We start from the raw sequence: 23,769 nt of genomic DNA, 5'->3' as shown, positions 1-23,769 counted from the left end.
CACCCAAGGAAAAAAAATGAAACTGAAATATTAAAGGAGTATGAACGTATTTGACCAAAAACTGACTCTTTCTCAATGCTAATTTAGTTTTGAGCAAGAAACAAAATGGTTGCCACATGTGTTAAAATGGACAAGAAAGTGGAATTTCTCACAGCCGAGACCATGCAATTGATTTCATAGCTGACACTTTTCAGGAGATAGAAAATGTGTTGGTTGTGATAAGTTGGTGTCGGTTATTATTTTATAGTGTATTTTATTCAAATTCTTAGTTCAGTTGTTTGGTATTTCATGTTTTTATTTCTGTGTGTTTTCTAAAGCCAGTTTTAATGTTCATTATAATATTGGGCAAAGTTAAATGTAGCTGTAAAATCAGAAAAGTAGTATTATAGAACTGTAGAGGTTAAGGGTAAGTCTGAGGCCTTTAGCTAAAGCCTGACAATGGACAGCGGTTGAAAATGAGCTTTGGCATTTTTAAACATTTGTGTTTGCCATTATACAAAAAATAAGAAATTACAAAGAAGTAAGATAATTAGTGTCCGTGACTAGTGTGGTATTTCCAGAGTGGGAAAACAGTTATAACTGACTGTAGCACAAATAAAACAAGTAAATCGCCATTTTTCTTTTTGTTGTTTTGCTTAAGTTTTTTTTTTCTTCCTGTGGGACACTAGTTTGGGTGTTTATTCCCAGTTCCACAAACACTGCCCCAGCGTAACACTACTGTAGGTTTAAAGGGGACCCTTAATACTATAAATTGGACCTAACATAATTTTGGAGCCATTTGGAGCCTCTCGTGATTTTATTATTATTATTATTATTATTATTATTATTATTATTATTATTATTATTATTATTGTTGTTGTTGTTGTTGTTGTTGTTGTTGTTGTTGTTGCATTTCTCTTTATACTTCTTTTAGTACATGTCTTAATGCTACTGGGCACTGCAGCATGTACAGTGAGGAGCGGCCTGTCCATGCCCACTGAAGTGTATGTGTTACCTGTAGCCTTGATGTAGTGCTGCCCAGTTACAGAATGTAATGTTACCTCGTTACCATTTTTGGATGTGCTATTTATGTTTCTTCCAGATCAAATAGACAGAAATAAATAAAAGAAAAATAATGTCCTTCCTGGGTAAACAGAGTGGAATTCGGTTCAACCCCCCAGCCATCGTCTTAATGTATGAAGATGAAGCGCTGAAGAAGTTGTGGAAGCGTGTGATGTCTGAACTTCTCCATGTCTTCAGACGAATTGGCAGGCCTGTGCACAGCTGAACAGTACTGAAAACGACAAAGGATTCAGACCAGTGTTCAGTGTGCGACCCCGTGTTTTTCAATGATCGTGTAGCGCGACTCCTTCACCCGCGAAACACAGCAATTCAGCGAAAACCGGCCGTGAAGAGCGAGCTGCGCATGCCCGGAAATAAAAATCGGATCACGGTGTAAAAGTCGTGCAGTGAGAGCCGGGCTAAAGGCTGCTGTTCGATTGTGGATGCTAACCGTTGGCGTGACTCAATTCAGTTTGTTTGGACAGAAATGGAAATTGGTCTTTAAGGCATTCAGGACAGAAAACAGTAGACACGTATTCACACAGAGAGTTTTTACAATCTGGGACAAACTTCCCAGCGATGTGGTTGAAGCTGCAAACATGGGACATTCAACAAGAGACTGGAAAGCATCCTTGGATCACTTAGTTATTAATGGACATCAAACGAGCACGATGGGTCGATCTGCTGTGGTTTGTAAATGTATGATCTTACGATATCTGTTCGCTTATGACATCACAGTTGCCATGATTCGATGAGTTTTGCTTTGGAGCTCTGATAGCTCTGTTGGTGTATGGAGAATTAGCGAGTGGTCGTAGTTTTACAGTGAGAAACTCATTCTGAGTAGCAATATAATTTTCGAGTATTATCAGGATAAAATAATGAAAGGGATTGTGGACTTTCGTCTGATAGACAATCCCAGACTCAGGTAGGTCGTTTCATTAGTCAATGGGGTTTCTCTTATTGCAACAGGGTATGCTAAGCCTACATTTTGTGTGTAATAATGAAAGTAAAGTGTACAATGTGCGCACAAAATGTGACTAATAATGTATATGTTTTTCCGCCAGCTATTGTATTGAATCTTTTTCCATGTGATAATTAATTCACTGTCTTTGATAGATTCATAGTGAAACTGAAATATGGTATACACATGGTACCATGGTGTAAAATTTCAAACAAAGCTCTACGCTGGATGTATGTATATGCCACTGTACAGTTTCTGTTCATTTACCTTTGGCTGGCTATATATGCCCGTGCAGTTACAGTATGTGAAGTCTATACATGATCTTCAATTCAAAGTTTTAAAGCATGTATGTCATTCAATTCTTAGCTATCATTTGTCTGTTCTCTAAATGTTTATAAATGTTATTTGGTGCCATGGGTGCATAAACGGGCTAAGTGCTTATATTCTATAAAAGGGCTTTTTGTTGCAGGATGATGTACCATTTTTTTCTTTAAATATACATTAATACTAAGGAAACCTTGCTGATTACTGTTTAAAAAAGGTTTACAGAATACAGAATTAACTGCAGTCTGTTTTATAGATATTTGTGTCGTTTTTTTTCTTTGTTTCCTAGATTAGATTGAACCTATAGACTAGTCACGAACTCCAGGGCTGTATTATAAAATTCTAGAAAGGGTTTAAGAGAATGAGAACACAGTTACAATTAATAGCAAAAAAAAAAAAAAAGCTTCCAGTATTCAGTGTGTGCTTTGCAACTTTATCCAGAGTTAGACATTTTTTTTACAGCTGTAGCATAGGTTGCAAATGGCAGTTTCTTCTTGAAGTGCAACTTAATTCCAAGAAGTGGAACTGTGAGCCTTCAGAATTACAAATTATTTTCTTACCTGGATATTTTTATTTGTCTTATTGTTTTTGTCTTTTTTTGTTCTTCATTTTTTCCTGGTATTTTCACAGGGCACAGAGAGAACTGCTGCACCTGGAGTCCATGATGGATAAGGTGAGGAACCCTTCAGGATTTGAAACTGTCCTTGCATGATGAAGTCAGTTTAACATTATTTGCATTCCTGTAATTCTTAGCAGAGTATATTGGTAACCCATATGGCTGTAGGCCAGTGTGCATGTAAACACATTCATCTGTCTAAATGAATTGTAGGTGTGATTCTTCCTGTAAAAGTTTCCCTTTGAATATCCAACAGCTAATGTAAAGTGTCCACTTTAGTATAGCTCAAGTAAGCAATTCAGAGATTGTGTGCAATGAGAATCTATTTAGATTAATGTGCTACCCTGCCCTGACCAGCCAACTGACTCTTTGTCCCCCCAGCCCTCAAGAAGGGGCACCTGGAGCTCCCAGCAGGACCAGAGGAAGCAGCCACGTAAGATCATTACTGGAGTATCATTCACAGCTGAGGTGAAGCTCCACAAGACAGAGAAGGCCTGGAAGCCAAACATAAGGAAGGCTACCACAGAGGACACTGAGACCATCAAGACAGAGGTATGTAGGAGCAGTGGACACGGTTCTTGTTTGTGGGGTGGGATAAATAACTAGCTAGTCTTAAAGGGGATTGTGGGTAAACTTGGTGCCCCTGTAATGATCTTGTCTGGACCTCTAATGATGGAGAAGCGGAACTGAGAGACTACATATGCTCACAAGCACCCACCTCTCCAGTACAAATAAAACCATGGACTTGGCCAAGGTTTACAGAACTAACCCTTTTTCCTTCCTTCCCTCCTCCCTCCTTTCCCCTTCACCAGGAGCTATTCTGCAGGATGCGCAGTATCCTGAACAAGCTGACCCCACAGATGTTCCATCAGCTGATGCGTCAAGTGACCGAGCTGACCATCGACACAGAGGAGCGGCTCAAGGGTGTCGTTGACCTAATCTTTGAGAAGGCCATCTCCGAACCCAACTTCTCTGTCACATACGCCCATATGTGCTGCTGCCTTATGGAGGTGAGAGAAGGAGTGTGGCAGGGGTGAGAGTGAGGTAAAAGAGGGAGGCAGGGAATGATAGAAGGTTGCAAAGATGCTACATGGATCAGATTCGTTTTGCTATGGAGTTGCATGAATCCTGGACCCCTGTTCATCTGTGGGTTTTCTCTCTGTACCTGTTAAAGCAAGAAGCTAGCCTACCACACAGACCATGCTTAGCTAATTCAAGTTTCCATCTTGCTTATGGTTTATGTTCTCCCTCCTCCTCTTTCTGTAGCTCCACGTCCCTACCACTGGCAAGCTGGGCGTGACTGTGACTTTCCGCCAGCTGCTGTTGAGAAAATGTAAGACAGAGTTTGAGAAGGATCAGGGTGGCGCCGAGGTCGTTGAGAAGAAGCAGAAGGAGCTGGATGCATGCTTGGTAATAAAAACTAAATTAATATTTTTTAAATGTAAAGTACTGAAATTTGATAGTCCTTTATTGTAAATAAGGCACAGGTTGGTTGTGCAATCGCAGTATGAATAACATACACATATGTTAGTCCCAGTGAGAGATCGAGATCAGGCACGAGAAAGTTTTATGTGATCCTGCAGATTCAGCCCGAGTTCAGCCAATCAGCAGAAGAAGGCACTGCTGAGGTCTCGCGGACTCCAACTTTAAAGGGGCAGCTACAGTTCATGAGCTGTGTGAGTGACACAGCAGCAACACCATCGTGTGATTAACTGCATCAACTCAGAATTGTTCCTCTTAGAAAACGCAGGGGGACGGGGGCTGTACCTGCAATTAACATTAAGTTTCTGATGTCAACTCTACCAAACCAGTGTGGAGTCCAAAAACACATTTTAGCCGCCAGCAATATTATTTGGCCCCCAAAGCCCCCCAAATTAATTATAAATATATATTTTTAAAAAATGCTAAAAGTCCCAAATGCAATTTTCCAAGAAGGAAGTGACCCAACCTAAATAATGCAAAAGTTACATTTTAACTTAATCAACTTAACTTGTTATGCAAGTGGCGCCCAGCAGCAGATGGAGAAAAACGACACCAGTCAAGTAATTCATTTCAACAGTAATAATTTTGACTTCATTGACTTTACAAACAACAGGAGGGATTAATTGGAGTCTGTTTCTTCTGAGACAAGGCCCATATAACATAACTTCACTGGCTGAGGTAGGATATGTGGCTTAACAGCGTCTGATTTTATTTTTTATTAGGCCTAGTTACAATTGCAACTGGCCAGATAGGTAGCATCCTACATAAAACAATAATTAAAAGAAAAAGAGGCAATGTCTGTGTCTTAATGTCTGTATCGGGAGTCTGGATAACCTGCTCCTGTAATGACAAAACAAACAGAAAATACTGTCAGCATGAGACCTAAAATAGCCCTGGATAAGCACCAATTATAATTATAATAATAATAATGATAATAATAATAATAATAATAATAATAATAATAATAATGATAATAATAATCACAATAATGTTAGGAGCCTATATGACTATTTATTAAATACTAAGTTACTTACTTAATGGGAAAAGTTGCATTTCCCCTCGGACACGATCTTTTGGATGTCAGGTGAGAGGGATGTGATTCTGATGCGCAGGCAGTCCTCGATTGACTCGTGTGCAAGCCGGTTCCTGTCGTGAGTCTTCATTGCATTCAGAGAGGAAAATGAGGACTCACAGGTGTACGTTGGTCCAAAGATTGTTAGCACATAAAACGCAAGTTTCTTTATTATGCTGTATTCCTCTGAGCATGCCACCCAAAACGCACACAAGGACTCGGCACTCCTATGCGCATCCCTGATTTGGCTCGACGTCTGGAATTCAGTCAGCTCATAGGGGCGCCTTATCCAGCGAGGATATCGTTGTCTTATCAAGGGAGGAGAATTCTCCACCTGGACGGACTGTGAAAGGATCACGTACAAACGCAATGATGTCCTTGGGCATGCTGTAGTCTTCAAATCTGGTGTAGAAGTTGTCCCTCAGCTGCTTGATAAAATCTTTCATCACCTCTGTGACAATACTGCAGCCTGGTCCCTCTGCCTGTCGTTTCTTCAGTGTGCTGAAGTGCAGTAGCCTTCCAGATGACAAGTCCAAATCGAACAAGTCAAGCTTCCTAGTAAAGGTTTTCCACCATGTCCACGACTGTTGTTATTCTAACTACAGATTTAACCAGTTTAAGTGACAGAACATGTCAGCCAAGAAAGCATCATTAGAGAGGAATTCCACAATTTCCAAAATATGAAGGTGGTCAGCTGCAGTCCTCATTTTGCTTTTTCTGAGAAAATCCACAACCTGGTCATGCAGCTCACAGAATCGTTCTAGAGCTTTTCCTTTACTCAGCCAGCACACTAATCATTGTGGGTGGCCTCCTCTGATTCTGTCACAAGCTTGTGGTGTTGGGTGCTTGATGTAGTGATACATAAATAAAAACATTAACGTATTTAAGAAAGCAATAGGCTATTAGTCTTGTTGTTTTCATTGATTCTGTTGGTTGCATTATAATTATTACTGCATTTGAAAATGACCCCGCTAATACGCAGCGTTGCAGCAACTTAATAATACATGTGTTAGGTGGGAAGCTCTTTTTAATTGTTGTTTTATAAACAACAATCCCGAAATCCCGGGATTGATAAAAGTGCCCGGTATTGGATTCCCTACCCGGCACCCCTCCTTTCCACAATGTGCAGGGCCCCTCTCTGTGAATGCCAATGTGGACTGTCATTAAGTGCTGTCTGTGTGTGCAGGGCGAGGAGGCCAAGGGCAAGCGTCGCCGCCGGGCACTGGGCAATATCCAGTTCATCGGGCAGCTCCTCAAGGTGAAGATGCTCAATGAGAACACCATGCACAACTGCGTCATCGTCAAGCTGCTGAGAAAGCAGGATGAGGAGTCCCTGGAGTGCCTGTGCCGACTCCTCTCCACTATTGGCAAGGACCTGGACTCGGAGAAGGCAAAGGTAATGCCGCTATGCCAGACCGTGCCCTGGCTAAACATCCAGGAACGTCAGACTGCATACTGGTCCTCATATTCTTCTCTAGACATAATGAGCCAATACTGGAGTGGCAAGTTTGCCAGAAGAGTAAATTCCGTCTCACCAGCACTCCTGCGTTGTTTTAAAATGAGCAAACTAGCCTTTCTTCTGCCATCAGCTTTCTAGAGTCACTGGGCCTCTAGACAGTGGTCTGAATAATTGCTTCTGTGCATCTGCAAGAGCTTTCCAGAAGGAACGCTGCTTCACTCAGTAGTATGAAGTTACTGCTCTGCCACGCTGTCTGGAATGTTTTCTAATCGTTCTGTCTGATCTTTTTACAAGCCCCCCATGGACCAGTACTTCAACCAGATGGAGCAGATCGTCAAAGAGAGGAAGACCTCCTCTCGAATCCACTTCATGCTGCAGGACGTCTTGGACCTGAGAAAGGTAATGACTGTTGAGAGAATAGAAACCTTCCTTGCTTTTAGCTTCCCACCCCCCCATTCCCTGCCTGGCTCTTGTTTTCTCTCTCTCCACTAATCACTGACTCATTCTCCCGTTCCTCAGGATAACTGGGTGTCCAGGAGGGGTGACCAGGGCCCTAAGACAATTGACCAGATCCACAAGGAAGCCCAGTTGGATGAGCACCGTGAGCAGATCAAGGTGCAACAGCAGCTCATGAACAAGCAGGACAACCGACGTGGGGACAGGAATAGTGTCCCTGTCACCAAGAACAGGCCCATCGACACCAGCAGCCTCAGCAAGATCTCAAAGGTAACTGAGAGACACACACCCACTACACCCATCCACTTTTGGAGATTTTACACTCATCTTTTCCACTGTCTGCATAACCCTAAGTATAGTGATACCAAATTGACTTTTACAATGACTTTCAGCAAAACCCCAGTTTCTGATCCCTGTTTTGTTGGCAGCACTTGAGTGGTTTGGCAGGCTGTGTACTTGTTTACCTGCTTTAACGTTGGCATTTTTGTTCTGTGGATCGTGCTTCTGCTGAACACCTCCATCAAAAATATACAGCATCATAGCTGAGGAAAGTTCAATGAATCTGCCTGCAATAGGATCAAGTCATGAATGTAACTCCAATAGAATGTATACTTAATACAGCTCAAGTAGGCAATTCAGAGATTGTGTGCAATGAGAATCTATTTAGATTGATGTGCCCTGCCCTGCCCTGCCCAGCTGACTGACTCTTTGTCCCCCCAGCCCTCAGGAATAGGCCACTGGGGCTCCCAGCAGGGCCAGAGGAAGCAGCCACGTAAGATCATTACTGGAGTGTCATTCACAGCTGAAGTGACGCTCAACAAGGCAGAGAAGGCATGGAAGCCAAACATAAGGAAGGCTACCACAGAGGACACCGAGACCATCAAGACAGAGGTATGTACAGGGTTCCAGTCATGGAAAATCCTGGAAAAGTCATGGAAAATGACCAAACAATTTTCAGTCATGGGAAATAGCTACACATATAACCCATTTACAACATACATGGGATATAATGTACACTCTGACAAAAAGAAACAGTTTCATGGTGCAGAATAAAATTGTATTAAATCCTGTTTAAACTTACCTTTTAGTACGTATTCTGTAACACACATGGTTATTATGAACGTCCCAGATGAATGTGCCAGATATTATGTATACAGGGATTTTCAAGACTTGGGAGAGTCTGTGTGAAGTGCATATACGCTAAGCACAACTCCTATAACCATATAGCAACACAAAGAAGCTCGGTGCGTTCACAACACGCAGACTTCTGGCATTCTGCACAGATTCTCAAGATCATTGGTTGCGATCTTGTACTTCAAATTTACATAATTCTGAACAGAGTCTGACCATTCAGCCAGTAAACCCACAGTGTTTGTGTAGATTCTGAGCAGAATGACGTAAATCTGTGTACATGATCGTGACTAAATTGGTCAGGATCTGCCAGAATGAGGATCTCCCTTTTATGTGAAATAAAGTTAATAGTAAAAGTTAATCACACGCACGTCCAACTTAATTAGTAGGTGCAGGGTAGATAAAAATCCATATAAAGTAAAAAGAAAGAAATACCTGCACACTTACCACAGCTCCAATGCACAAATAAAAAGTATTTATGTAACCCATGCTTCACTGGTTTTTAGCTAAAACTTTTCGATCTACACAAGATCTTCAGGATATGGATGTATAGACCAGGATATGGATCCTGATGAAGATCTCTTGTAGATTGAAATGTTTTTGTGAAATATAGTTGAACCTCGGATTCAGGAGGAACAATGTGGATTCCGTCCGGGCCGCGGAGCAATGGACCTGCTCTTTGTCCTTTCACAGATATTTGAGGGGGCATGGGAGTATGCTAATCCAGTCTACATGTGTTTTGTGGACTTGGAGAAGGCATACGACCGTGTTCCCCGGGATTTCTTGTGGGAGGTGTTGAGGGAGTATGGGGTGCCGGGGCCGCTTATGCGTGCCATCCGGTCCTTTTATTGCCAAAGCAAGAGCTGTGTCCATATACTCGGTGTTAGGTCGAAAACGTGGTGGGTGTTGGACTCCGCCAACGGTGCATCTTGTCTCCACTCCTGTTTGTGATTTTCATGGACAGGATATCAAGGCACAGCCGAGGTAGAGAGAGTATCCAGTTTGAGGGCGTGGAGGTGGCATCTCTGCTGTTTGCAGATGATGTTGTGCTTCTTGCCCCATCCGACTGTGATCTCCAACATGCACTCGAGCGTTTTGCTGCCGAGTGTGAAGCGGTTGGGATGAGAATCAGCACTTCTAAGTCTGTGGCTATGGATCTCTCTCGGAAAAGAGTGGATTGTCCGCTTCAGGTTAGGGGGGAGCAGCTGCTCTTAGTGGAGGAGTTTAAGTACCTCAGGGTTTTGCTCACGAGTGATGGAAAGGGGGAGCGTGAGATAGACAGGCGGATCGCTGCAGCGTCTGCAGTATTGCGGGCGCTCTATCTGTCCGTGGTGGTGAAGCGGGAGCTGAGACCTCGGACAAGGCTCGCGGTTTACACGTCAATCTACCTCCCCATCCTCACCTGTGGTCATGAACATTGGGTAATGACCAAAAGGACGAGATCGCGGGTGCAAGCGGTGAAAATGAGGTTTCTCCGCAGGGTTGCTGGACTCACCCTTTGGGATAGGGTGTGGAGCTCAGTAATCCAGGAGAGCCTCGGAGTAGAGTCGCTACTTCTCCAGATCGAGAAGAACCAGTTGAGGTGATTTGGGCATCTGGTAAGGATGCCCCCCGGGAGGCTGCCTGTGCAGCTCTACCGGGCACTCCCCAGTGGGCAGAGACCCCGAGGCCAACAAGTGAGCGCTCTGTTAGAACAAAAACCAGCAGACACAGGGGTTCACCAGGACCAGTGTTGAGAACCCCTGCCTACATCAAATGCTCAAACTTTATGTGTCCGTTGCATTTAAATTATGTAGCCAAATGTATGATATGCATATTTATTTAAAATCAAGTAAATAATAATACATATTGTTCTATTCAACAGATAAAAAAGAATTTCAAACCACAAACAAGTTCTACAAAAGTTACCAATATACACTGTTTATCCCAAAGCAGAGTTTCTTGTGCTGTTTGCACTGTCCTCAATGCCACAATGCTGACCAACCTTCATATGTGTGCCAATCATATAGCGCGATATTAATCACATGACCTCCAGCAAGCGTCTGTGTGTGCTGTACACTGCAAAACAGCTTCGATGTGAGTGCTGACAAGATAATGTCATAATATCAAACAAGCTTGTGAAGTAGTGTTTCATAACAAATAATTTCTGATAAGAAACTGAAAATAATATTGAGTGTTTAAAATGGGTATAAATCAGTAAAATCTAAACTCCTCAAATACAAAAATCAGGTAATTTATTGGTAAAAATCATTATTTATATATATTGTTTTAAAGAAAGAGAAAAATAATAGTAAAAGCTTTTAGGTTTAAACAATCTAAACAGGTTTAAATCTAAAATACTTCTTTAGCAGCGTACAGGAATGGATTACTGTAGGCCCTGGCCATTTGTATATAACAAGGTATGTTTTTATTAATTAATTGAGCTGATTTATAGAAGTTTATATTCAAGGCAATTCAGAATTAATAAAAATACAGACTGTTAATGTTGTTTTGTATAGTTTCTACTGTAATCAACATTTATACTACATATACATTGATCAGATAGTACTAGGTTTACTTTTGCATTTACATCTTTGTGTGCTCTTTATTAGTTGAGGGTAGCATGTTTTATAAAAGTGGATGGATTGGATGGCTGTAAGGGGAGGAGGAGGAGGCTGTCATGACAAAGCTGATTATGTGGTTCTTTCCTATTGTGTTTATCAATATCTTTATTATTTTCTGTGTGCATTTCCAACTTTCCCGCATTTTATTGTAATAATAATTTAGTTATGGAAAATCAGAAAATGACCATGGAAAAATCATGGACAAGTCATGGGAAAAAAAGATCTGATTTGCATGGGAACCCTGTATGTAGGAGCAGTGGACACGGTTCTTGTTTGTGGGGTGGGATAAATAACTTGCTAGTCTTAAAGGGGATTGTGGGTAAACTTGGTGCCCCTGTGTTGATCTCCTTTTAGTGCCATCATGTCTGGACCGCTAATGATGGAAAAGCGGAACTGAGGGGCTACATATGCTCACAAGCATCCACTGCTCCAGTACAAATAAAACCATTGGCCAAGGTTTACAGAACTAACCCTTTTTCCTTCCTTCCCTCCTGCCTCCTTTCCCCTTCACCAGGAGCTATTCCACAGGATGCGCAGTATGCTGAACAAGCTGACCCCACAGATGTTCCATCAGCTGATGCGTCAAGTGACCGAGCTGACCATCGACACAGAGGAGCGGCTCAAGGGTGTCGTTGACCTAATCTTCGAGAAGGCCATCTCTGAACCCAACTTCTCCATCACATACGCCAATATGTGCCGCTGCCTTATGGAGGTGAGAGAAGGAGTGTGGCAGGGGTGAGTGAGGTAAAAGAGGGAGGAAGGGCATGGTAGAGGGTTGTGAAGATGCTACATGGATCAGATTCGCTTTGTTATGGAATTGTAATTTGTGGGAGCTCAGTTTTGAATGGACCAGCAGATGCCGGTCTTGTGAAGAGCATATCAAGAAGTATTGCTGAGATGGCACTAGTGCTCTTGCCATCACTCACCCACACTCTGTGTAAGCCAAGGTGTCGGTTTGTCCCAGTCCGTCTTAGTGTAGAGCTCCAGTGATGATCTCTTATTAGTGCCATGGTGTCTGGGCCTCTGGCATCTAGTGATGGAGGAGAGGAAATGAGGAGCCTCATTGAACACTTTCAGTTTCGTCCCACTCCAGAGTTATCTGGAATTTGTTTTGCATTCAATTCCAAACCATTCAATGAGATGAGCTGCATGAATCCTGGACCCCTGTTCATCTGTGGGTTTTCACCCTGATACCTGTTAAAGCTAGAAGCCAGCCTACCACACAGACTATGCTTAGCTAGTTCAAGTTTCCCTCTTCCTTAGGGTTTATGTTCTCCCTCCTCCCCGTTCTGTAGCTCAGCGTCCCTACCACTGGCAAGCCGGGCGTGACTGTGACTTTCCGCCAGCTGCTGTTGAGAAACTGCAAGACGGAGTTTGAGAAGGATCAGGGTGGAGACAAGGTCCTGGAGAAGAAGCAGAAAGAGCTGGATGCATGCTTGGTAATAAAAACTAAATTAATTATTTTTTTAATGTAAAGGACTGAAATTTGATAGTCCTTTATTGTAAATAAGGCACAGGTTGGTTGTGCAATCTCAGTATCAATGGGCCAATCATTAAGCAAGCATTTGAAGCATCGTGCAAGCATGAATGTAAGTGGTGTGTACGTTTATTTTAAGGACTTTCATTTAGTGCTTGGCCATTTTGGTTTTTGACAACCTCATGTAACACACACCTGTACAACGGGCACGTGGCAGAACGGGCTCAGAAATGCAATTTGAGACTTCCCAAAACAATTAGCATTGTGCCTAATTGACCATTGTGGTGCGAGGGCGCCTGCCTGTGGTGCTCTGACTGTCAGTGTTGGCTGGGTGAGGGGGCGGACCTCTGCAGCTCGGTGCAGCAGAGCAGATTGTTGTGATCTGGAGTAGATAGCAAGGCTGGATTTAGTTAATATAAAAATAACACTAGTGAATTAGTCACTATGTGGACAGTAGATAGTCAACCTTTACACCTGTGTTAGTACCAGTGAGAGATCGAGATCAGGCACGAGAAAGTTTTATGTGATCCAGTAATTGCAGTCACATGATTTACTGTGTATGTAGCTCTGGGTCTGATCCAAACTTCAGCGATCTCCTGGCACTAGGGAATCCAATCCCGGGATCTTGGACAGTTTTCTAGTCCCAAAATACCAGTATTGAAAACGTGAAATACACGGGATCAGGCGATTGTGGCTAATGAAAAATGTGACAGCACAGTAATTCTTGAACTCCATGCTGTAAGCTATTTATCAAAGAAAATGTGCAATAATTAATACAGAGGCTCATGATCTGTTCAAAATGTGAATCTGAAGTACAACCACCTGCAGATTCAGCCCGAGTTCAGCCAATCAGCAGAAGAAGGCACTGCTGAGGTCTCGCGGACTCCAACTTTAAAGGGGCAGCTACAGTTCATGAGCTGTGTGAGTGACACAGCAGCAACACCATCGTGTGATTAACTGCATCAACACAGAATTGTTCCTCTTAGAAAACGCAGGGGGACGGGGGCTGTACCTGCAATTAACATTAAGTTTCTGATGTCAAACCAGTGTGGAGTCCGAAATCGCATGTTAGCCGCCAGCAATATTATTTGGCCCCCAAAGCCCTCCAAATTAATTATAAATATATATGAAAAAAATGCTAAAAGTCCCAAATGCAATTTTCCAAGAAGGAAGTGACCCAACCTAAATAATGCAAAAGTTACATTTTAACTTAATCAACTTAACTTGTTATGCAAGTGGCGCCCAGCAGCAGATGGAGAAAAACGACACCAGTCAAGTAATTCATTTCAACAGTAATAATTTTGACTTCATTGACTTTACAAACAACAGGAGGGATTAATTGGAGTCTGTTTCTTCTGAGACAAGGCCCATATAACATAACTTCACTGGCTGAGGTAGGATATGTGGCTTAACAGCGTCTGATTTTATTTTTTATTAGGCCTAGTTACAATTGCAACTGGCCAGAAAGGTAGCATCCTACATAAAACAATAATTAAAAGAAAAAGAGGCAATGTCTGTGTCTTAATGTCTGTATCAGGAGTCGGGATAACCTGCTCCTGTAATGACAAAACAAACAGAAAATACTGTCAGCATGAGACCTAAAATAGCCCTGGATAAGCACTAATCATAATAATAATAATAATAATAATAATAATAATAATGATAATAATAATCACAATAATGTTAGGAGCCTATATGACTATTTATTAAATACTAAGTTACTTACTTAATGGGAAAAGTTGCATTTCCCCTCGGACACGATCTTTTGGATGTCAGGTGAGAGGGATGTGATTCTGATGCGCAGGCAGTCCTCGATTGACTCGTGTGCAAGCCGGTTCCTGTCGTGAGTCTTCATTGCATTCAGAGAGGAAAATGAGGACTCACAGGTGTACGTTGGTCCAAAGATTGTTAGCACATAAAACGCAAGTTTCTTTATTATGCTGTATTCCTCTGAGCATGCCACCCAAAACGCACACAAGGACTCGGCACTCCTATGCGCATCCCTGATTTGGCTCGACGTCTGGAATTCAGTCAGCTCATAGGGGCGCCTTATCCAGCGAGGATATCGTTGTCTTATCAAGGGAGGAGAATTCTCCACCTGGACGGACTGTGAAAGGATCACGTACAAACGCAATGATGTCCTTGGGCATGCTGTAGTCTTCAAATCTGGTGTAGAAGTTGTCCCTCAGCTGCTTGATAAAATCTTTCATCACCTCTGTGACAATACTGCAGCCTGGTCCCTCTGCCTGTCGTTTCTTCAGTGTGCTGAAGAGCATGTAGCCTTCCAGGTGACAAGTCCAAATCGAACAAGTCAAGCTTCCTAGTAAAGGTTTTCCACCATGTCCACGACTGTTGTTATTCTAACTACAGATTTAACCAGTTTAAGTGACAGAACATGTCAGCCAAGAAAGCATCATTAGAGAGGAATTCCACAATTTCCAAAATATGAAGGTGGTCAGCTGCAGTCCTCATTTTGCTTTTTCTGAGAAAATCCACAACCTGGTCATGCAGCTCACAGAATCGTTCTAGAGCTTTTCCTTTACTCAGCCAGCACACTAATCATTGTGGGTGGCCTCCTCTGATTCTGTCACAAGCTTGTGGTGTTGGGTGCTTGATGTAGTGATACATAAATAAAAACATTAACGTATTTAAGAAAGCAATAGGCTATTAGTCTTGTTGTTTTCGTTGATTCTGTTGGTTGCATTTTAATTATTACTGCATTTGAAAATGACCCCGCTAATATGCAGCGTTGCAGCAACTTAATAATACATGTGTTAGGTGGGAAGCTCTTTTTAATTGTTGTTTTATAAACAACAATCCCGAAATCCCGGGATTGATAAAAGTGCCCGGTATTGGATTCCCTACCCGGCACCCCTCCTTTCCACAATGTGCAGGGCCCCTCTCTGTGAATGCCAATGTGGACTGTCATTAAGTGCTGTCTGTGTGTGCAGGGCGAGGAGGCCAAGGGCAAGCGTCGCCGCCGGGCACTGGGCAACATCCAGTTCATCGGGCAGCTCCTCAAGGTGAAGATGCTCAATGAGAACACCATGCACAACTGCGTCATCGTCAAGCTGCTGAGAAAGCAGGATGAGGAGTCCCTGGAGTGCCTGTGCCGACTCCTCTCCACTATTGGCAAGGACCTGGACTCGGAGAAGGCAAAGGTAATGCCGCTATGTCAGACCGTGCCCTGGCTAAACATCCAGGAACGTCAGACTGCATACTGGTCCTCATATTCTTCTCTAGACATAATGAGCCAATACTGGAGTGGCAAGTTTGCCAGAAGAGTAAATTCCGTCTCACTGACACTCCTGCGTTGTTTTAAAATGAGCAAACTAGCCTTTCTTCTGCCATCAGCTTTCTAGAGTCACTGGGCCTCTAGACAGTGGTCTGAATAACTGCTTCTGTGCATCTGCAAGAGCTTTCCAGAAGGAACGCTGCTTCACTCAGTAGTATGAAGTTACTGCTCTGCCACGCTGTCTGGACTGTTTTCTAATCGTTCTGTCTGATCTTTTTACAAGCCCCCCATGGACCAGTACTTCAACCAGATGGAGCAGATCGTCAAAGAGAGGAAGACCTCCTCTCGAATCCGCTTTATGCTGCAGGACGTCTTGGACCTGAGAAAGGTAATGACTGTTGAGAGAATAGAAACCTTCCTTGCTTTTAGCTTCCCACCCCCCCATTCCCTGTCTGCCTCTTGTTTTTTCTCTAGCCTCTAATCACTGACTCATTCTCCCATTCCTCAGGACAACTGGGTGCCCAGGAGGGGTGACCAGGGCCCTAAGACAATTGACCAGATCCACAAGGAAGCCCAGTTGGATGAGCACCGTGAGCAGATCAAGGTGCAACAGCAGCTCATGAACAAGCAGGACAACCGACGTGGGGACAGGAATAGTGTCCCTGTCACCAAGAACAGGCCCATCGACACCAGCAGCCTCAGCAAGATCTCAAAGGTAACTGAGAGACACACACCCACTACACCCATCCACTTTTGGAGATTTGACTCTTTTCTACTTTCTACATAACCCTAAGTATAGTGCTACCCAAATTACTTTCAGCAAAACCCCAGTTTCTGAGCCCTGTTTTGTTTTGTTGCAGCACTTGAGTGGTTTGGCAGGCTGTGTAGTTGTTTACATGCTTATATTACAGTTGAAGGCAAAGGGTGGTCACACCAAATATTGATTTGATGTAGATTTTTCTTGTCTTCACTCACTTTGCATTTAGTTAATTGATAAATATAATCTATTAACATGTCTATTTGTGAAAGCATTCTTACTTTACAGCATTTTTTCACACCTGCCTAAAACTTTTCTACAGTACTGTGTATATATATGTGTATATTTTGTAAGTCACTCTGGATAAGAGCGTCTGCTAATAAATAATAGTTATATATAATCAGCACACATATTGTGGGGAAATTGAACAATTGTAGCATTTTTTTGCATTTCTCTCCATCCCTTCTTTCCAAGGAGACTGAGAAGAATAAATGTGAGCAGCAGTTCCTGCTGGACTTAGAGTCCATCTGTGCCGGCATGCAGAAACTCCACATTAGCGATGTGGTCCTGGAGAAGGTATGCAGCCCTCTGCTTGTGTAGAGGACCCTAGAGTTTTATATTCTTATTTTCTGCAATGTTCTGATGGATGTGTTTAATGCTGATATTGGACGGTCTCATTTGTACTTTTATACCATGTTGCATGTTTCTTGTCAGTTGCTTTGTAATTGTGATTGTAGTTGAATGCTGTGTGTGTGTTACCTGTCCACCGAGCCAGTTATTAGAAGACGTCCCAGTTTGCGTCGACTGATCCTCAGGAATGTCTTTTTGATTGAAAACATCAACTGAGTGTTATTTGACATCTGAAAATATGATATAGTGCAAAGTTGGTCAGCTGAAGCCATTCTGTATGTGGGGAAAGGACTCATTTGCATGCTCTGTTGCCTGTTTTTCTCTCTCTCCTGCAGCCCGGAGCGATGCACTCCAATAATCAGCAGGAGGAGAGCTTCTACAAATGGCGGTTCCGTAAAGACCTGCCCTCTCTGGGGTCCCTGGAGCGCCGTAGAGACAGAGCAGAGCAGGCCAGGAAGAGAGAGCGGAGGACTTCTGTGAAACATGGCTGGCATTAGAAAGTGAAGGGGGGGGCGGGGGGATGGTGTATATATACAGTTTACTGTACATCAATAAAAATGACAATTTCAAAAATTGAAGCACCAATCCTTCTCTGGCACCGATGAAAGCTGGAGAGTAATAAATGATTGTGTGTTGATCCATTATAAATTTATTCTTCTCTGGCGAATGTCTAACCTACAAAAGGTGCCTAATCAATCCGAAACAGAAGTAGGATTGCTCTTAACAATGTATATATATATATATATATATATATATATATATACATACAGTATATATATGACACTGATTACAAAGTAGGTGATTATATATTTTTAGGTGTAGGACAGGGATGGGTAACTTTGACGGTGGTGAGGGCCAATACATTTGCATCTTTACTACCAGAGGGCCAGATTACAAACCCGCACTCTCATTAATAGAATATTGTAAACCACTTTCCTCTACTTGGCTAATATAACTACTAATTAATTAAATAATCCTACATGTGTGATTATTGTTTTAGTTTTTATTATAAAAGCACTCCAGTTGCCCAAAGCTTTAGTTTTAGTTTAAATAAAAAAGCAGACCCATTATAGTGATGTGTGAATTATAACACAAAAGCAACAAAAGCTTACAAAAGCTTTAGTTTTAGTTTAAATAAAAAAGATAATCTGTCTCCCATCTTGGCTGGAATACACGGTTCTCGTGATGAATTTTTTATTTTTTTAGAAGTCATTGTATCCCGGCTCCTCTACTGCTGGCTATAGTAGTTGTGTGAAGGTTAAAAGTGCTTTTAATATTATTATTAGCCTAATTATTCTTGTAGTAATTAACTGAGCAAGCAATTATTGCATTGAACTGCGTTTGTAGCTGCCTGTTTGCTGGTAGGATGAAGCACAACTCCACCCCAATTAGGCTGTCCAAAATATTTCCGTGGGCCGCTATGACAGGTGATGCGGGCCGTATGTGGCCCCTGGGCCGCGAGTAGCCCATCCCTGGTGTAGGAAGATTGGAGTGCACTTATTTTTGATGAAGGAGAAATGTAAAAAAAAACAAAACAGGTCAGTTGGAAATGCAGCTGGGACATTTCAGAAGACGACAGTGGATGTATGAAGAGTTGGGATTTCTCATGCGATGAGCCGGGCTGAGTCTGGACTGAACATTTTGATTTGCTGTTTGGAATCCACCCACCTCTCTGTCTGTCTGTCTGTCTTTTTTTTCCTCCTACACTTAACATGGGGACAAGAAGCCTTTAACAAGCCTGTAGTGGATTTAAAAAAATACAATACAAGTAAACAATACAAATCCTACATCCTAGACTGACTGGAATAACAGAAAGACACAGCGTGAATAAGAATGAAAAGTGCAGAAATGTCACAGATATGGAGCGTCGTGCTGACCTGGTTTATTCTGAGCAGATCCTTGATTCTTTCTTCTTTCTTGAGGGGCTCGTCCTGCCACTGCTTCAGGTAGGCTTGAAGGTCGACTTTGCCCTTCCCTGATATGGAGCAAAGCCCAGGTTAAATGCAGTAAAGTATATGTATTTCAATCCATCAATTTCCATTTGTATAGTGCCCTTTGCAGGGTAGCCACAGAGCGCTTTTACAGAGTGGTAAACATACAACAAACATAAAGCAAAAGAACAATACAATAAAATAAAAACTACAATAAAGTAAGCCAACATTAAATAAATAAACCATTAGGCACATTCTGTGAACATGTAATCAATAACTTAATAACTTAATAAACATATCTGACTGAACTGTCACATGGTTGTGTTTTGGGCGACACTCATGATTAGGCAACACCAGCTTCCTGCTTTCGGAGTGAAACACTATTGTTGACCATTCAGACTCATGACATGACACACAGGACTGTGTTGGTTATCTACAGGAGCTCAGTGTCTTTGGCACAACTGTCTTGAACTCTTTGAACTCAGCCCCATTGTTTTCAACCCACCAGCGGGTTGAGCTGTATCTATTAATAACGCATTATTATGGCCAGAAACATTGTTGTATCACTAGAAACTATCAAATGATAGCAAGATTGTAAAGATCACATGTTGCTGTGTGGAGATATTGACTTGCAAAGTAGGGGAAACATGTACTACATAATACATATCAAAAAAAATATCATAACTCCTTAAGTTTTCATCCAATTTTCACACAGTTTGTGTTAATGAGGGCTCTCTGTGAGTTCCGGGGTGAGGTACCGCCGGGGAGCGTTGACTGGGTGGTGGGAGTGATGAGGGCCGGAGAGAGAGAGAGAGCAAGAGAAAGCAAGAGAGAGAGAGTTTTGAGTTTTACAAAGCACTTTATTGAAACAAACACCAAGGAAACATGGAACAATCAGTAAAAGCAATTATACCATTAGACAACATAAACAAAACTTAGAATGGCAACATAAAGAGGAGTTCCCCCTCTCTGAGGGTACTTAGTGCATCATCTATGCACCACAATCGACTAAAAGTTTCAAGGTCCTTATTAAGTGTATAAAACCTATAATCAAGTAAAATCCTGGCCTTAATAAAACATTTAAACAACACAAAACAAGATTCTGCTCAACACTGGCACTAACTTTAGTTTTTCTTGACTTATAAATGGCCATTTTGGTCTGCCCAAAGGTGAAAGTAGCGATCTGCTGTCTCCCACACAGTTCCTTCCCACCACGAACACCATATATAAAAACAATAGTTAAAAAAACTGTTTAAGACCATTAAAAACTCTACTGACTGCACTCAAGTGAGGATCTAGCTGGGCACAATATAAAAAACAATGAAACACAGTCTCCCACTCCTCACAAAAAGGGCACCTGTCGGACTGTGCAGGGTTAATTACCGACAGGAGGGAGTTGACAGCAATGATGGTGTGGAGCACCTCCACTGCAAATCCCCAGCTCTCAAATTCAGCTGATACACACTGCGCCACACAGTGGAAGACACAAACACCACCACCGCGCTATTCACTCAAGAGGCTGAGCCAATGCTCTCGCCTCCGGTCACCTCTCCACGGGGCCCATCTTTACCCCGTACCAGCGAGGCAGCCTCTCAAAAGGGATTCCTTGACCTCGGCTTCCCCAGTCAGGGCCAACCCCCCCACAGAGACACCGATCTGCTGTTTAAACACCTCTTGTGAGAAAAAACTCCACCACAAAAAAAAAAAAACACGATAACAAAAGTGTAAAACCAGAGAAAAAAGACAAGGAAAACACAGTCCAGACCTGCAGCGCACTCCCACACACTCACACGAGAAGAGAGAGAGAGAGATTCTTTATAATTGTATTATTTATTTTCCATACATGTATGTAAGTTTAATTGCTTTGGCAATACACATTTGTTTGTTTGTCATGCCAATAAAACACCTTAAATTGAAATTGAAAATTGTGTGTGTGTGTGTGAGAGAGAGAGAGAGAGAGAGAGAGAGAGAGAGAGCTCCTGGATGGAAGAGACTGGGGAACACGGGTGCCTGTAAATGAGATGAACGGTCCTGTTTACATTTCAAATAATTATTCTCATCTCTTTATTTACTTCACCATCAAGAAGTAATTACCCTCTGGGTCGTTACAATAGTATCCACTTAGATCATGTCATGCTATTGTTCAGTGTGTAGGAGCATGTGATTTGTTTGATGTCATTTTGTCTAAAGTGTTATAAGCAGGAAGCAGTTGAAAAACACTTGGTGGGTTTAGTAGTTTTCGGGGATCACATGTCTCCTGATATGTCGGCTGCTACTACTACTATACTGGAGCGGTCAGAAGGATTTGTTTTGTTGGTGAACAGTGCTCAGGTTACAGTTGACGAGCAGATGGGTAGTGCTGGTGAGTTTTATGCCACTGAAATCTAATGTAATAAATAATAAGAGTGATCTTTAACAATCTCCAAAAAGGTGGAAGCACCTGGAATGTAGTGCTTTAAAGTCACCTGTTCTTTTACATTTTAGTTGATAAACAATATGTATTAGCTTATAAACCACAACAAAAAAAAAAAAAATATATATATATATATATATATAGTTTTCAGGACAACCTCAGCAACACTTACATGCTTGTATAATGTAGTATTAAATGTGGCAAATGTGTAATAATGTTTTTTTTTTGTTTGTTTATTATTGATTGCACACCACATACAGTAATATTGAAACGTTTTGACACTTAGAACATGCTTTGCATAGCCTTAGGTATTGAAATATGCATTGTTTTTCAATAAAATATATACATAACACTGAAATAATGCCCCTTTTTTGCAAACTGACCCAGGTGAAAATTCATTTCTATTTCCTCTTGAGTTATTCTAAGCCCTATAATATATGATCAAATATAATAATATAATATATACTGTGTTATAAGTACATAATACCTGTATATATGAATAGCTGTTCTGAATCCAGAGACACCTCATACATGACAGTAGCATCTCTAACAGCTGAGATATGAGCTGAATTGTATCTGCCTCTCTCTCCCTGCCAGCTCTGCCCCTCCACCTCTCTGCCTGCTCGTCTGTAACAGAACCTGTCACCTGACCTGTTCCACAGCAGCCTCAGGCAGGCTTCTCTGGATTGGCTATGAGTCAGGTCTCAGGCACATGACACGCCAGCGTCCTCTCCATTGGGCGATTCAGCCCCATGTGCTGCATTGCGTAGTGGATTTCTAAAACCAGGAAGTACGAGAGGTAAACAAACCGCATATGTATAGAAGTTTTAAGCGGAATCTCAGCTACACAGGTACAAAAAAAACGCGTCTTTATCTCTAATCGTTTAAAAGATAATTAATATTTGTTTTTAGGCGGTATCGCCTAATCCGTCTCCATTTAAATAAAACACGATCGGCCTATCGTTTTGTTCTCTGCACATTCATTAGCCTGGCAATCGATGGTCTGGCCATGCAGCTGAGTATTGAACTACACACCGAGCTGGACAGTGACAGCTCAGAGGGTGATGGGGGGGCAGTTGAGCACCAGAGCACAATGGTACCCACTCCCCCCCCAGAAGAAGGAGGTAGTTATAGTAGGAGACTCAATATTTAGAGGTGTAGATCACACAGTGTGTTCTAGTGACAAGGAGACCCGCATGGTATCTTGCCTGCCTGGTGCTCAGGTTGCAGATCTCCCTAAACTAGTAGACGGGCTACTGGCCAAAGCCGGGGGGAATCCACTGGTCATGGTCCACATTGGAACCAATGACATAGGAAAAGGTAGGACAGAGGTTCTGCAAGACAATTTTAAAGAGTTAGGAACAAAACTAAAGAGCAGAACCTCCACGGTAGTTTTCTCTGAAATACTTCCAGTACCACGTGCCAGGCCAGGGAGACAGGCAGAGATTAGAAAGTTTAACACGTGGTTGAAATCCTGGTGTAGGGAAGAGGGGTTTAGGTTTATGGAGCATTTGTCTTTCTTCTGGGATAGATGGGACCTGTACAAACTGGACGGTCTACATCTAAACAGAAGGGGGGCTAATGCATTGGGAGAGCGTATGTGCAGTGAAATTGAGAATCATTTAAACTAGGAACCAGGGGGGCAGGGAGCTCTGACAATGGGAGATGTTCGTCTAAGGAAAGAAAACCAAGGGAAACTGCTAGTAGGAAAGTCCTGAAATGTTTGTACCTCAATGCCAGGAGTATAAGGAACAAGATGTTAGACTTGGAAGCCACAGTGCTAGCATGTGACTATGATGTTGTAGGAGTGACGGAAACATGGCTTACAGAAAATGATGGGGATGAATACAAGTTGGAAGGATACACACAGTTTAGGAGAGACAGGCAAAATCGAAGAGGGGGTGGGGTAGCATTATATGGGAATAATGACATTGAGGCAGAAGAACTCAAATTAAATCCCAGTAACAAAACAGAATCTTTGTGGGTTAAACTTTTAAACAAGATCTTGAGGATTAATGGTAGGAGTGTGTTACAGGCCACCCAACTCAGATATTCAGAAAGATGCTGCATTGTACAATGTAATGAGGACTGCATGTAGCAAGGATGTGGCTGTTATAATGGGGTAGGGCTGTGCGATATCGTATGACGATAGAAAAACGTCTATCGTTTCATATTATGCTA

The 23,769-nt window shown here is 42.2% G+C and overlaps 1 non-coding gene and 1 pseudogene across 1 annotated transcript; both read left to right on the top strand.

The window, feature by feature from the left end:
* The first annotated feature begins 11,476 nt into the window (after positions 1–11,476).
* On the top strand, positions 11,477–11,546 carry LOC136750650 (uncharacterized; annotated as a pseudogene).
* Positions 11,547–12,126: 580 nt separating this feature from the next.
* LOC136750642 (small nucleolar RNA SNORD66) lies at positions 12,127–12,203 on the top strand. The gene has a single exon (XR_010816934.1). It is a non-coding gene; the product is annotated as a small nucleolar RNA SNORD66 (small nucleolar RNA).
* Positions 12,204–23,769: the final 11,566 nt, after the last annotated feature.

Source organism: Amia ocellicauda, chromosome 5 (assembly GCF_036373705.1).
Source record: "Amia ocellicauda isolate fAmiCal2 chromosome 5, fAmiCal2.hap1, whole genome shotgun sequence".
Classification (NCBI taxonomy): Eukaryota; Metazoa; Chordata; class Actinopteri; order Amiiformes; family Amiidae; genus Amia; species Amia ocellicauda.
Note: the sequence above shows the minus strand (reverse complement) of the source record. Positions and strands in the feature narration are given on the sequence as shown.